A 15,834-nucleotide genomic window follows, 5' to 3' on the forward strand; every position below is an offset into this window, starting at 1 on the left:
AAAGTTCTGGTTTGAACCCAATTTAGAATCTGTGGCAATTTGACAATAAAGTCAAGGCTCATTTTATGGTTACAGAAAATAACAACAAAATGCCTGATCTGTGGATGACCAGAAGTAAATATTTTTAATGAAATATGAAATTTAAAGAGACAGTAAAGGAAATGCTGAGCTCTTATTAGTGTGAAACCACCATTTCTTACATTTAGTTCATAGCTGTTACGTGATAAATCATTACCTTTTGTTGGAAACACGTCGATAGATAAGTCTTGTCTTAGTGAACATTTAGAAATGTTTAATTGAGCACCAGGCATGTCTGTTCATGCCTTCAGATCCAAGAGTTGAAAAATACACAACAGTGGAGGGCTGTCAGGGCCAGCAGGGCCTTCTCTGCCCACTGTAGAAAATTGAAGAAAAAACAAAACAGTGTAATATGTCCTAATCATACTTTATTTTATCTATAATTAAATTTTTATTCGACAAAACTAGTTGCTTTTTGGTATTATTTGGGTTTCACTTTACATTTCTACTTTAAAAAGTGCCTTATACGCATCTGGCGAGCTGTTCCGCCTCAGGATTTGTTGATAGCCTTTCGTCAAAAACCCAACCTAGGCCGCCATAGTTGGCATAACTGACAGAAGTGTACGTGGAATTATCAGCCAATCAAAATTGAAATACAATGACGGCGCGTCCCACAGGCCCAGGTGAACTTGATATTTACAAAACGGCGCATCCGCTTCAATACCGTTTACAGCTGACCTACTGAAACCTTCTGAATGAACAATGAATTCTGAAGCCAATCCTGCACTCTGAACCGTCTTTCATGGATAAATAATAATAATTATTAAAAATGGAAAACCCCACACCAAACCTGGATTTACTAACACAGACCAGTAAGAACTTTGTACGGCATTTTAAAGACTGTATCTATGAGCGCTACGAGTGGCTAACAGCTAGCATAGACGCATGGATTTTGTTTACAAATAATGGGTGAGTGTTATTTTTCTATTACATTCTTATGCAGACTTTACTAAACTTTTTTTTTTTAATTAAAATTTTTCACATGTGCTATTTGAGCAGTATGGATTGATGTTGAGCTTAAATGGGGAACAGAAAAGTTTTGCTAAATTGCTGGCTGTTCAATTATGTTTTGGTTGGCTGCATTGTTGCCTTACTTGGCATATTTCTATTTATTTGCATATTATTGAATGCCTGTGGCTTGGTGTGTGGTGCATAGTTTTTGCATTGGCCCTCACAACTTGTGCATTGTTGAAGTATAGTTGACGTCTGTTGAAGGCCCTGACTGAAACCCCATGGAAGAAGAATGAAAGCATCGTAAACTGTTTACAATGCTTTCATTCTAAAGATGCTTACAACCAAATTTCTGTGAAAACGTATACATTGGTTGTAAGCATCTTTTTCTCTTTCTTTTTTTTTTTTTTTGAAAGCTGACATTTGCAGTCAGCCTTGTTGCCTCCCCTCCAACCAGCCACATCTTCACACGTTTTTCACTCAGCCGCTAATTGAGTGAGATCTCTGAATAGGATGCTACTTAGCCACTCTACTTGGAATGGGGGGTAGAGGGGAAAAACAGAATCCGTGCTTCTTTCTGCTAATTATGAACATCTGTTCACTGTTCCTGTACCTTCTTTCACAAATGGAGAAAAAGAAATAATTGTTCAATTAAGAGCCAACAAGCTACGGGGAAAATACAAACAACCAGCCAGTATTTCAGCATCCCTGGTGCAGCTTATACAAGAACACACGCACTCTGTGGGACCTGTTTCTCGTTTTGTTAATATTTTAGTGTTTATTTTTTGATTAATGTTTGGAATAATTAATTTCTCATAGATTCATAATAGATGTTCACAACATCCAATCATAGCAGATTAGTTTGTTTTAGACCAATCAGAATGGTTTCTATATTGTTTCAGTCGCACATGACTTTCTGTTTCCTTCAGTAACGACTCAGGCCTATTTTTGCAACTCTACATGAACGGAAAGACAAGAGAACATGCCTTTCTCACTCATGAGTGGAAAAATAATTTTTAAGAAAATATCTCGCCCAGACTTGCCAATTCAAAAATACATCTTTGCTCTAAAAGAGGAATTAAATACACTGGCATAATCCCACTGTCCTAAGACATGACTAATTGAGCTGGTCTCTCTCTATGTGTGTGCATGGTTGTTTGTCCTGTATGTGTCTTGCTGCCACCTGTCCAGAGTGCACACCCTGAATCTAGACCTAATGGCTGCAGGAGACAGACACCTGATAGACACACCTGTGATCCAATAATAACAAACGGGTACACAGACAATGGAGGGATGAATTACTGGTGAAAGAAAAACAGTCTGAAATGTTATTAGATATTTTTGTCTGCATGACAAAGCAGATTTCTGCCCCACTGTGTCGATGACATTCATTAGTGATGCCACACGGCCTCAGACAAACAGAAGCCCAGCAGCGCCCCGCTTACACTGGACCTAATTGGCTCCCGCTGGCTGAAAGACACACAGAGTGCACCTTGTGAGAGAGAGAGAGAGAGAGAGCAAGAGAGAGCATGCAGCACATTTCCTCTCCTTCTAGCAACATAAGCTTCATCTCTCTCCCTCTCTCTCTCTTTCTCTCTCTTTCTCATCCACGTGAGCCCTGACGTTGTGTTTATCTGATGTCAGACGGATCACATCCAGAGCTCTGCGCCCTGCAGCCGCCAGCATGGAGCTGCTGTACCAGCTCTGCCATGTCACGTTACACAGCTGTGTGAGCCCAGCTCGCTTTACTGCAGCAGCTCCGTTTTTTTTGTTTTTTTTAACTCGGGTCAAAGCTCTATCATGCACAACTTTTGTCGGTCAATTTACTGCAGATTCATCTGCATGATGTATTTTTGATGCAAAAGCTGCAGGGTGTAATCTGCCTCTCGCCCGATGGCCGCTGCAAGGATAAGCAGGTTCTCCACTCCACATCTAAACATCTCTAGCTTCAGCAGTTAATATAAAATACGTATAAAAATGGTTCCTTCTCTTTGCAGGTGGGTCTGGTCGCCTCACAGTGTCAGGAGTAGATTTACTCCACCAAAGTGGGACGTTGAGCTATTCTTCCTATTTAATTTACGGCTTTATTAAATGGACAAGTAATGACTTTGATAAGGAGAAAAGAAAAAGATCAATTCTTCTAGTCTTGTTGTTTAATTGTTTTCTTAGGTCTGTGTTTGACGAGATTATCTTGATTTCCCACTGGACTGTTTTCGTTTTAATTCTTTTTCTTACTTCCTTCTCACTCCTCATCTCAGTCATGATTTGTTTTCTAGCCCTTCTCCCTCGTTTCAGTCATTCACTTAAAGTAAATATGATCTTCAGCTCAGTTTTCCTGCTGTCTTCTTCCCAGTTTGCATTATGCATTTCTTTTTGTAGTCCTGTTTGCATTCTTCTATTTCACGACTTTTTGTTTTTTTTTGGAGACTAAAGTTAGTTTCTAATCTTCAGTTGTGATCACTGCAGACTAACCTGCATCGGGTCAATCTGATGTTCCATCTACGCTGACATGCACCGACACCCAAACAGCACAATGAATGCCTGCTTTACCTTCTGTTGACTGAGAATAATAATTGATCATTACATATTTGGAGGGTAAAGCGTGAACATGGACATCTAGAGATCTGTTTTAATATCCAGGCTGGAATCTGCATGTTTTGCCATTTTCTTCCTACTTTCAGCCACTGGTTGTATTTAGCTTGGAGCTCATCCAAACAAACCCAACATGAGCTCAGGTCCATTTGCTAACAAGCCTCAGCAGACTCAGTTTACAGTATGTTATATGACCCACATGATATTTTGGATAAATATAATCCTGTAAAACATCCAGAAGTCTGAAGCTGCCCTCAGATGATCAAGATACAGAAGGAAAAATGTTTTGTTTTTATTCACTTTTGTCAGCAGCCCAATTTTATTTGTTTAAAGTCATACAAAGTGAGCAAGATGCGATGAAAACAGAAATTTTTTCTAAAGCATACAACTACAAAAAGAAACTCATCTACAACAGAATAAAACAATAAAAAAAGAGAATCCCCCCAAAAAGAGGAAAAAACTATATGATGAGTGTCCCAACTTTCTCTTTTGTTGCTTTATTTTGTAATTTTATGTGAGAAATCAGACTTGTCTTCTGAATTTTTCATTATTAAGTTTAACAAAAAACCAGTTCTGTTTTCTTCTTTCCTTTATTTAAACAGGAAATGACCCCATTGAGATCCAGTTCTCATTTTCTAAAGAACGATGTATTTAACAAAAATGTGTTATATTACATTGAGAACTGAAGTTCTACAGCTAATCTTTTCTCATTTCTTTTTGTACACCTGGACTCTTAATTGAGTCATTTGTAAAAAAAAAAAAAAAAAAAACAGAAAAAAGGGGGGAAACTTCTCCAGGGAGGAAAACCTCAACTTGCAGCAGCACCGATTAAAATACATCCACCCTGATAAAACTAAGTGGGATCAATGCAACTCCATTGGACAATAATCTGATCGACTGCACCTTTCATCTTCAAAAGCGAGACCGGCGAGCTGAAAGCGTGAGCACGGCGGCCGGAGCAGAGAAAGAGAGGGAGGCGTCCCTCCTTCCCACTTTGTGACTCAACATATTAAAGCTGAGCCGGGAGGGATCCAGAGACGAGGAAGGGGAGGAGGAGAGAGGACGAATGTGGCGTAGTACAGCGCTGCAGAATCCCTCCCAGTCCTACACAAAGCCATGCCTGCACTCTGAACCTCGTGACTAATGGATGAGATTTGCTCTCTGCTCCTGCAGCTCGTACGGTCTAAAGTTTTCACCACAGATGAAATGGAGCCCCGTTTTTATTCATCAGCCTCGATCGGTCGCTCTCTCATACATATTCATCAGTAAACCGTGTTCGTGTAAAAACATGAATTTTTAAAATTGGCATGCTTTCAAAAAGGAGACCTTCAAGTTTACATAATTTATAGATTGAAATTTAAGGGAGTGACGATTACTTTATATTTAGGTCTGACAAATATTTTTTCGAAGTGGAAGCAAACAAAAAGATTAAATTTGTCGTTTTGAAAGACGGAAATGTTGCATCACGGCTTGACATTTCTGCATGAGGCTGGGCCGTGCCGCGCTAAAAACGGGATCCTCATAAGTGAGAAAATGGAGACAAAACCAAGAGGACCTGCAGAAGTAACGGCAACAAAACATATTTTTACAAAGTCCTGACTGAACCACTGCAGGCATGTTTCCATCACGTCCCTGCTGTATTTCACAGCCTTTTCTACTTCTTGTAAACAGTATGTTGTTGTTCTGCATGCACTTTGGCCTTACTGGACAAAGTGCTGTTCTTATTTTTGTATTGTTTTACTTTATTGTGTTAGTATTCATGCTTAACTTGCTGTGACACTATGAGACAAAAAGATATGTCTATTCTTTACATTTTTAAAATTTTTATTTGAAAATAATAGAAATTTCATCCTTTTCTTTCTACTTCACAAGTATGTCTTCCAAATCAGATTTATTGCTGTGACATGACAAAACGTGAAAACAATTAGCCACCTAGTCCGAATACGAGTCTAATCCTGCATATGTCGGTTCATATGTTCAGTTACTTGTGCAGTGGACACACACACACATACACAAAAACTCTCATTTTCTACCAAGTCAAACACCGACCACGAGAGACGGCATCGGTAACGGGAAGATCTGCGGTTTCCACTCCGTTGCCCACCTGAGGGTAATGACGCACATCTCAGCCTGAAGGCTCCGGCCATCTGCTCCGGCTCTTTGTGGCTGTGATTTCGCTTTGACAGCAGCTTATTTCCCACAATATATTCTCAGGATAACTATCCACCTCCAGGATTCCCACTCCTCGGCTTCCGTCAGCGTGAGGGGTATTTCATAATGCAGGCTGCAGCTTTGAGGAGGTTTCTGCAAAGGAGATGCACATGAGGGGGGAAGAAACTGACTTCACACAAGGAAGAAAAAATGAATGTGTCCGAGATATTTTTTGTCATGAAAGAAGGGGAAAAATTGTGTTGTTTTTTTTTTGTTTTTGTTTTTTCCAGATGGGAGATGCTAATATAATCACTTGAGCTCAAAATATCGACTCTCGCCACCGTCTCAGAGCCAGATTGAGGGAATGCCAGCAGGTCTGAAGTATGTAACATGGTGACTAAAAAAAGGCTGAGCGCGTCCTGTTGCTGCAGGACCGACATAAATTTAGACAATGTTTAGAAAAGATCCCATTACAAAAAATAACACCCTGCTGAAGAAATATATTATCCACAACTTCCTTTTTTTCCCCTTTTTATCAAACTTGATCCTGCTTTTATTATCATCTGTAAATTTTGACACCCAAAGCTTCATTTTTCTTTCAGATTAAGCAGAAATAAGGCTGAAACTCCCCAAAGGTTTCTATATTAGTTCCACAGCCTGAAGGAGGAATCCTAAAAAGCTGAACCTAAAAGTAATGTTACCCCCCACACACACATACGCGCACACACACACCTCCACCCATCCACCACTTCACCCCCAGCCAAAGAGGCAGAGAGAAAAGACTGATGCAGAGCCAGCAGCAGCAGCAGTAGCAGCTCCAGCATTGATTAATGAAACAGACCCCGAGTTCTCAAGTTCAAAGCTGTATTTATTACCCGGCTCTCCTCTCAGCAGATGATGGAGTCTGCAAAAACATAAACTCGGTCACAGAGAGAGAGAGAGAGAGACAGATCGTACTATGCTTGTGTGACTCATTTCCCTTGATTGAAACCGATTAAACTCCTTCTGACGTTTACGCACTGTAAAAACCAGCAGCTCGGATCCACACAGACTGGGAGGTGGGCTTTTTCTTTCTTTTTTTTTTCTTTTTGTGGAATTTGACCTCGGATAAATAATTGGAGCGCCGGAGCATCCTGCTGATCGGCAGGAATCTGCTGAATGACTCAGCGCTCTCAGCTGCAGCTCTCAGAGCAGACATCCATCACGTAGTAGTCTGTCGGCTGCCGGGCCGCCTGCTCTGACAGAGTCAGTCTGGGCAGGCGGAGGAAGCGACGCTGCTGCAGGGGGGAGAGTATTAAAGCTGACCTTGTTGGATGCAGGTTAAAGAGGAAGCAAATGTGGCTATTATCGAAAATCTAACTCGGCATCGGGGGCATCTTTTGTTTATGGTTTAAATAAAAACTTGACTTTTAAACTTAAATTATCAAAGAGTGAACTCAACACTTTAGTGTGAGGAATGCACCTGTAAGTGGAAGGTTTCTGCCATCGGTGGACCAGCCCGTAATTTATTTCGGTTCATTTCACAGCACAGAAGTTTGATGCAGCATGCCGAGTTATGTTTCCAACCCAAAAAATAGCTTATCTCATAATGTCTAATGTTGGAGCTGTAAAATTGGACTAATACCTGGACTACTAAAAAATTTAACAAACAATAACCTCAAAATGTCTAATAAGATTTTTATTTAATAACAGAAAATTGCTGAAATTTTGGATTAAAACCACCAAACTAGACAATTTGGAACTGCATGGGAGTCCCGCTCCTTTAAAAAGCATCAGACGTAAAATAAAAAATAAAAAATTCTATCATGTTCAACAACCCACTGCAGCAGCATCTGGTCAGTGACAAGTTAGTTTGCTACTACAGTTTTAATAGACTAAATGGAAAATGTATTTTATTGACAAACGAGTCAATATGGTGTAGATTAAATGTTTGTCACTTAAGATCGTTCCCTATGCAGATGATCAATGTTGACACCAGAGCTGGACAAAGATATAACCATATGTTCACGTAAAGTCCATAATAAGACACGTGACCTGATGTCTTTTTTTTAAAAATATATTTTCATATAGTTTTCTTGCCTTCTTCTTCGGGGGGGCGCACCAATCTTTCCTCCACCAAAACTCCCCCACCACATGATGCTGCCACTCCCCTGTTCAGAGCTGGAATGCTGTTTTTATGCTGCCGATCTCCATCATTTTTGACCAAATGTACTGATGATCCATCTTGCTAACCCCTTCAGGTTTAGCTCTTTAAAGACCACAGGACACCGCCTCCAAAGTTAAAGTCTTTCTTCCTGTACTCTGGGTTTTGTTGCGTCTTCTCATGTCGTTTCCTTTAGAATAACGACGTTCTCTAGGTAGTTTAAACTTTTGATCTCAGGTTCGCATGTACCTAAAAGCAATTCTCAACGTGTGCAATTGGTGCTATAAAATGGGACAAAAAACCTATAAAATATTCCAAAGATGTAGTTTGAGAGGGATAAAGAAAGCAGTCTAAACCTGACAGCGTGGTTCCCAAAGAGCTGCCTGCTGAAAGGCATGACCTCCATCTACTCCTGTTGGATTTTAGAACTGGTTCTTCTTGCAGCACTAACATGCTAATCCAATATGCAGTATGAAAAAGAGCGAAAAGTTAGCCTGTGTCCAACGTAACACTTTGATAGAGCTAAAGAAAACCATTTTTAATACCATTTTCTTGAATCCAAAGCAGAGGAGCAACACGGTCAAAGCATTTCCGTGTTCTGACGTTGATGCGCTCTAATGATCCAACTCGGCTACGTGCGATACTGTAAGTGACAGCTGACGCAGCAGCAGCACGTCTTTGCATCGACACATCGGCGGCTGAAGGCTGTTAGCGAGCTGATCTTGCAAGCTAATGGTAGAAGCATAAACAGCCACACACAGAGAAGTGTGCTCACTTTTCCACCGTCTGATCACAAAGGTGGCACCGGCTCGTGCTTTTTTTTTCTTCTTTTTTTTTTAACCTGAATGCAGGTGCTGTTGCTACGGCAACAGTGGATGATGCTGCCAGGGTGAATCATTAACTGGCTGTCCTTTCACTCTGCGCCTCGGGATCGGGTCCTGACCTCCTCCACATCCCTCGATAAAACGTTGCCGCAGAAACCGTTAAGTCCTGCAGTTGCAAAATGCATTTTCAGTTTGTTTTTTTTTCTTCTGCCAACTTTAATTTCAGCCAATCTCTCAGCTCTGACTGAAACACCCGGATCCTCCTGCCCTGCACTCAAAATTAGAGGGCAGCTGTCCCAGGATTATCTTGTCCTGAGACAGATTCCTGAAATGTTCCGGACGGATTTACCAGCAGGGCAACGCGGGGCGGGGGAATGCCGGGAGCCACTTATTCAGCTCGGCATACAAAAATATCGTTTTGAAATGTATCACTGGGAGGCTTGGAGGTTTGGTTTGTTTGTGTTATGAAATGAATCTGCCAAAGGGAAGACGTTACGCTTTACCTCCTGTCCTGCCTTATTTTAGCGTGGGTCATGCAAGGGTCAGAGGTTAAAAGTCAAGTGCTGTTGCCCTCTTAAAGATTTGTGCTATTCTTGTCACCTTTAAATGTTTCAGAAAATCAGACATATTTTATGTCGTATGTAGAGAAACCGAGTAAAATTAAAATGTTTCTCAAATGATTATTTCAAATAATTTCAAATTTAAAAATGTGATTATTTTTAAAATGTATTTCCTCCACAAAAAAAATGCTAATGTATCATTGCCAGATTTTAACATACTGAAAGAAAAACAAGCTCTAGGAGATTTTTTTTTTCTTAATCAGTGAAGCGTTTCAAAAATAAACTACTAATAAAAGTTTAACATTTAAAGTTAGAGTTGGGGGATGCTTCATGTCCTCTATGTTTTGGATTTGCCACTTGGGAAGTTGCAGCGAATTTTTTTCCCCCCCATTTTATTTTATTTTTTTATGGATACGTGTGTGTGTGTGTGTGTGTGTGTGTGTGTGTGTGTGTGTTTCCTCATGGAGTCAGTAATAGTAATGAGAAGCGTGACGGTCTATTTTGAAAAGTGTCCCAGTGAGCTGTATCCTCTATGGAAAACACATCCACACCTCTTGTGGGTCTTAACTATTCAAAAGATTTCCAAGGACTGTCACACCCACACAGGACCTACATCTCTTCTAGGGGTACTGTATTCTCTGAGATACTTTATTTTTTCTAGTAATATTACTCACTGACCTTACATGTAAACAAGTATTCTACTTCCTAGCAACAATGGAAAGATGTCTAATTTATCTCACTGGTGCTGCCATTTGTAGACTGTTTGAGGCCGAGATCGCTGCAGGATTACAGATGAATCCAACCGTCTCATTGGGGGGGAAAAGGTGTGCTTACTCACCTCCAAGTAGAGGTGACAGTCGGGCACGAATTACCATTCTCATTCTCCCCCTGCTGACATCGCAGCTCATAGCCCGCAGACACACATTTTAAAAACGGGAGACGGAGCGGGAGAGAGGGAGCACAGCGGGGAGCGTGAGTGAGCATTGGATGTTTGTGTTGCTCTGATGGATTTTGTGTGGAGAGAAAACAAATTTGAAATAAAAGAAAACAAGAATGGGAGAGGTAGAAAAGATGGGATGAGAGGAGAGATGACGTCAGAGGATTTAAAAAAACAAAATCGATGATTAAAAGGTCACGAGAAATGACAGATGAATCCCTGGCTAAATAGCACCTTTTGGCAAATGGGAAACCAAGCCTGGCCTCTAATTGATCACAGGGAGAGGCAAGGAGAGCTGGAATTAAAGCTTAAAGAGACGTTTTCACTGAGAAACACTTTGAACTCCACAAATGTACATTTACAAATATAGATTTTTCTGGGCTGACAAAATGTCCCACTGTGCAGTTAGAACTACAGCTGATCTGTAGGTGTTTGAACTTTTAGTTTGTATTTCTTTGTTGCTCATTTGCTTAGATCTCGCCATTTTAGTTTTTTTTCATTCTTTTAGTTCATTTATCTCATCGTTTGAACACTTTCAATTAGTGTCTCTCTTTATTGTTCCTGTCAGCTTCAAGTTTTTCCCTTTCATTTATGGTTTTTCCTGTGTCTTTACTTTTCTTACCTTTCTCGACTCTGAGCTTTGATGTTTTCGGTCCTCTCTCTGCCTGCCATTCTGCTCTCCTTCCCACCTGTTTTCCATTTCCTAATTTTCTCTGCCTGCTAGCCATGCGTTCAGTGAGGATCCAGTAGTATTCTCTGCCTTAAACTAGCATAATATGAAAATGGCATTCACTAGTAGGCTTGGGATATTTATTGTTTAGTGCTGCAGGATCAATTGCTAACATATCCTTACTGGTATAGTGATCTGCTCCTTGTAGATAATTGTAGGCATAGTTGAAAGACGACCTTCAGTTCTCACTGTTCAGATTTTTAATGGGGTGTGGTCTGGCTCCCCAAACTGTTTGGAGAAACAATAGATCTCCTGAAAGCTTGGTGCAGCTTCTGAGGTGTTATGGACATTGGCTCAAACCTTGGAGGATGAGCCATATTTACCTTCTTTAAATGGTTATGATTATAAAATAGTTTTAAGGACCTTCTTGCAGCACGGACCAGTTTCTGTCTTCGCAAAATGGAATTGGAGATCAGAACTGAACTTCTATAAAATGCCTGTGGTTCTAGTACCTGATTAGTATCACCAATAATTGCCCCATTATGGAAAATAACCAATCAAAGCCAGCCCATGATTCCCAGATGGGCTGAAAATAAGTGGGAATCCCCCAGGAAGAAGGCTGTGGTCAGGAAGGCCTGGAGGTGTCTGCATCACATCAGTGAAGCTAAGCTTTCCTACTTATCAAATACATTTAATCAACAGAGAGCACAGTGAGCCGTCCAGGTTAATCACTTATATTGCATTACTGGCCTTTTAACTTGGACAAGATTCTGACTTTTGTGTGTAGGGTGGAGGGGAAGGAAAAGCACAAGCTCAACAAAATCTGTAATGAATAAAGGTAATTAACCAAACGGATGCATCGGGAGCAGCTTGCACAGTGCTGATGAGTTGATTCTACAGAGCTCAGCTGCAAACTTTATCTTTAGCTGCATATTAAAAGTCCTCTGAAACACAAACGGCAGACTGACTGCGTGTGTGTGTTTAGCTGCCCTCTGTCTGGGGTAGTGACCTGATGAAGTAGTTATCACTAATTTCAGTTAATAGCTGGGTAACAGCTTAATTATGAACAGCTTGAAAGAAAACGGGGCGAAGGAACCAGTGCTGCGGTATCACCAGTCTGACTATTTCAGCGAATCAGCGGCTGGAAGAGGGGAATATTTCTGCTCTAAGTAAATCTAAAGATAAGAGAGTGGGTAAAAGTGATTTAAAGTGTTTTTTTTTAAAAGAAAAAACCTCCTTCATTTCCACTTAACCCACTCACCATATGAGCCTCAGTTAAGGGTAATGAAGGAGCAAACTACTGACTTCCTCCTGTCTGGACATCAGGTTTTCCTGCACTAGAAAGACCGGGATCACAGATTTTAATCACAGACATGTCTCAGCTAGGGGCCTGTTATGGTGGGTGGGCCGCGCGTCTTGTTTCTACATCTGTTATTAACTCCATCCACTGTGGGGGTGAACACATGCTAATTATGAGCTTGCACCAAATAATAGAGATCAAATTTACTGAGAGTTTTGTAGAGTGATTACACATTAGGTTTAAAACCAGCCCTTTATCATCTTTGCATGTATCAAGCTAATTGTTTTACATAATATCTGTTTTTATGCACATTTCCCCCAAACTTCTGCCAGTCTGAAACTAAGGCATTAAGAATTTAGTGATGGTTTTAAAAGCATTAGCACAATGCCATATTGGTGTCTTTGAACAGATTTACATTATTTTTAGTTCCTTCTTAACTTGTCTTTTAATACTGGCTGGTATTCATACCTTTTGAAATTTTTAAACATTTCCTGGCTTCATTACTTGACATTTTCTGGTGTGTAACTGAGCTGTCTTCCCTGGGATGCTTTAGAAGTAAATTCATACTGTTATTTTGACTGTTTATCTACATACTTCATGAAAATACATAACTACTTAGAAAGCTCAACCTGTACCAGTGGAAACACAAAGTGACAATGGATACAAAATTGAAGAATCGACTTGCAAACAGATCCGTATTTATGTGGCATAGTGGCTTAGCAACTCTCCAGTTCAAATTTGGTGTAGTAAAGCTATGAATATCCTCAAAAGTTAAAGAGCTTCTTTGTTATAACGCTATCTTTGGTACATTGAAAACACTGGTGTACAGATATGCAGTTGCTCCCACCCACTAATTTGCATTTGAACAGCCCCAACTTTACGAAGTCCAACTTGTCTAATTTCATCAGCTGCCGTGGACGAGGCGTTTAATTTTCTCTGCTCATAATGTGAGACTCCAGGGAGCCAGGAGGACCTGCCCTTCACTGATGACTGATTGGACATATTATGACAGCCATGACAGTCCCCCCCCCCTCCCCCCCGTCCCCAAACACTCCGAGGCAATAAAGCCGAGGAGGTGAGAGCGTGTCGCCGGCCTGACCCGCAGTGTGAGCCCTCCCAACAGCGTGTCAGAGGTGACCTTCTGTGGGGTTCAAGGGCCAAGCTCCTAAAAACAATAACATCAAACTCGTGGCACCGCACACACACACACACACACACACACGCACACACACTCCTCGTCCGAGCAACCTGATGCCCATCTGGAAACGCACTCAAAAGCGCACGCGAGAAGAGATGCTGTTCTGTTGAGAGAAACCATAAAAGCGAAGTGAATCAAAATGCTTAACATCATATTCCAGTGATTTAACTAAATATGGATCTGCCTTGAGATGTTGACAGACAGCCTAATCTGCAGGATCCTTGAGGCTTGATGAAGAGGACTGAAGGATCCTGTGAGGGTTATCGAGCCCCCATCTGCCTGATTCCCACTCACTCCGGCTTTGTGCTCATTGTGTCCTGCTGTTAGTAGTAATTCTGTTTGAAAGGAACCAGAAAACGCTGTTAGCAATTTCAAACTGTTCTTTGTCTATAATGTCATTGAGAATATATTATGAAGCATTTCTATGGAAAATTGTGTGAACTGGATGGCAACGGCGCATCACTGCAGTACTTTGTGTGGTTTGAGCAGTGCTCACAACAGCTTCGATTCTCGTGATAAAAGCAGAGTCTCTTTTTTTTTCCACGCTCCGTTTGTCGCCAACCACCCGCTGTAAGTGCTGCTCACTTTAATGTTTGTGATAAAGTGATTACTACAGTCAGACGCTGAAAATGACTTAAACTGAGGAAAAACAAAACTGAGATGGAAGGATTTTTGGAGCAATCTTGGCAGCAAATGGTTATTTGTAACCTTCATCCATCATAGTAACATGGTTTTAATGTTGTAAGCCATTACCTGCTTTCTTTTGTTGTTCTTTGATAAATTGCACCATAAAATTTGTATTTTAAACGTAAGAGAAAAGTGTTCTCACCACTTTAAATGGTATTTGTGAAAAACTATGGTGCTCTACTAATCCAACCTGGTATATTATGCTATGTGAAACTATAAAATACTATGTAATACAGTATGCTATGCTATGTTCGGCTACACTACCACATGCTATGCTATATTGTACTATACTATATACTATATTATACTATATTATACTATATTATACTATATTATACTATACCACACATAAAACAGTCCTGCTTCTCAAAAAACTTTGGACGTTTTCTGCACATCAGTAAAAGTAAATCCTCTGTATGAAGCCCTCTTTGATTCATAAAGCTTAAACGTATCCATCTTCTATACAGGTTTGTGCCTTGTAGGGTCTGGGGTTTTTGTAGGGTACGGATGCCAGTCCATCACCGAGGAGCACAAAGACAGAAAACAGACATCCATGCATGCACACTTCAGTACACTTCATATTTTAGTTCTTCTCAGGGGAAAATACATTTATTTTCCTTTTGGCATGGAACTTTTAAAGGATATGGAGCTTTAGCGGATATTCTTACCCACCTGAAACTATCATTTAATACAGTATTATGGTTTACAGTTTTCACACTTATGAGATGTGATGTAATTTGATAAAGTACATTTTCTGTGTTTAAAAAAAGGGGGAAACAAATTCCATTTACCTTGTCTAAATGATAAAACATGCTTTCAGTTTGTACAAAAATAAGGGCTTTTAACATCCTTTCACAGTACAGAGAGATGGCACAAGGATGAGACAACAATGCATCAGCAATCATGGCAATCCTAAACAGCGGGGCTATTAACCAAGTGTGCGAGATGTTCTGGAGGAAGCAACACTGCTGTGATTATTCGCTGATGTCTCACACCTTTCCGTCAAACCTTTTTACTGCTCAGCATTGTTCCCCAAAGACACGACAATGGCCACTATCTGTTCCCTGGAGTGTCGGACATCTGTGAGAGAAAGAAATGTTCGCTTTCCCTCCACCACTTCATGTGTTGCCAAGCTGGGAACAAATAAAGCGCTGTTCTTCAGTTCTGCTGCTGCTCTGAAGTCAATAGACTCTCCTTGTTTATAGACTCATCACTTAATTGTGGTCATTCTCTGCTGTTTACTTGCGATGACTGTAGCTGTCAGGCCAGTGGAGAGAGAACGTTCGCTTCTGGACACGTCCAAGGGTTGTAAAGGTTATCTCTCTGTTACTTCAAATTGTTATTGTTTCCCAGTCGAGGTAAATGAACAAAGGGATGCTTTACACGGTTACATCTGAAGGACGCGGCAAATAAATGAGCTTAAATTCACAACAGGACTTTCCTCATGATGTTGTTTTTGAGAGGCTTTCTGAGGTGTAGTAGCCTCAAACAAAGCCACTTTAGCATGAGTGCAATGTATGCTAACATTGCTCAGTGCGATGCAGATTTAGAAATGTATGTGCCGAAGTAACTCTGTGATTACTTGGCATCTTCTCCTTAGGGGTGCTGTCTGTTTTGGAAGGTGTTGATTAGAAAGTAGCTCCCAATTTGCAATTCAGGAAGATGCTATTCTCACTTTGGCATGCATGTGTTGTAGCTGTGTCACAGTAGGAAGGATTGTTGGAAATTATCTTCCACTTTGGG

The sequence above is a fragment of the Poecilia formosa genome, unplaced genomic scaffold (assembly GCF_000485575.1).
Source record: "Poecilia formosa unplaced genomic scaffold, Poecilia_formosa-5.1.2 Scaffold437, whole genome shotgun sequence".
In the NCBI taxonomy this organism is placed as follows: Eukaryota; Metazoa; Chordata; class Actinopteri; order Cyprinodontiformes; family Poeciliidae; genus Poecilia; species Poecilia formosa.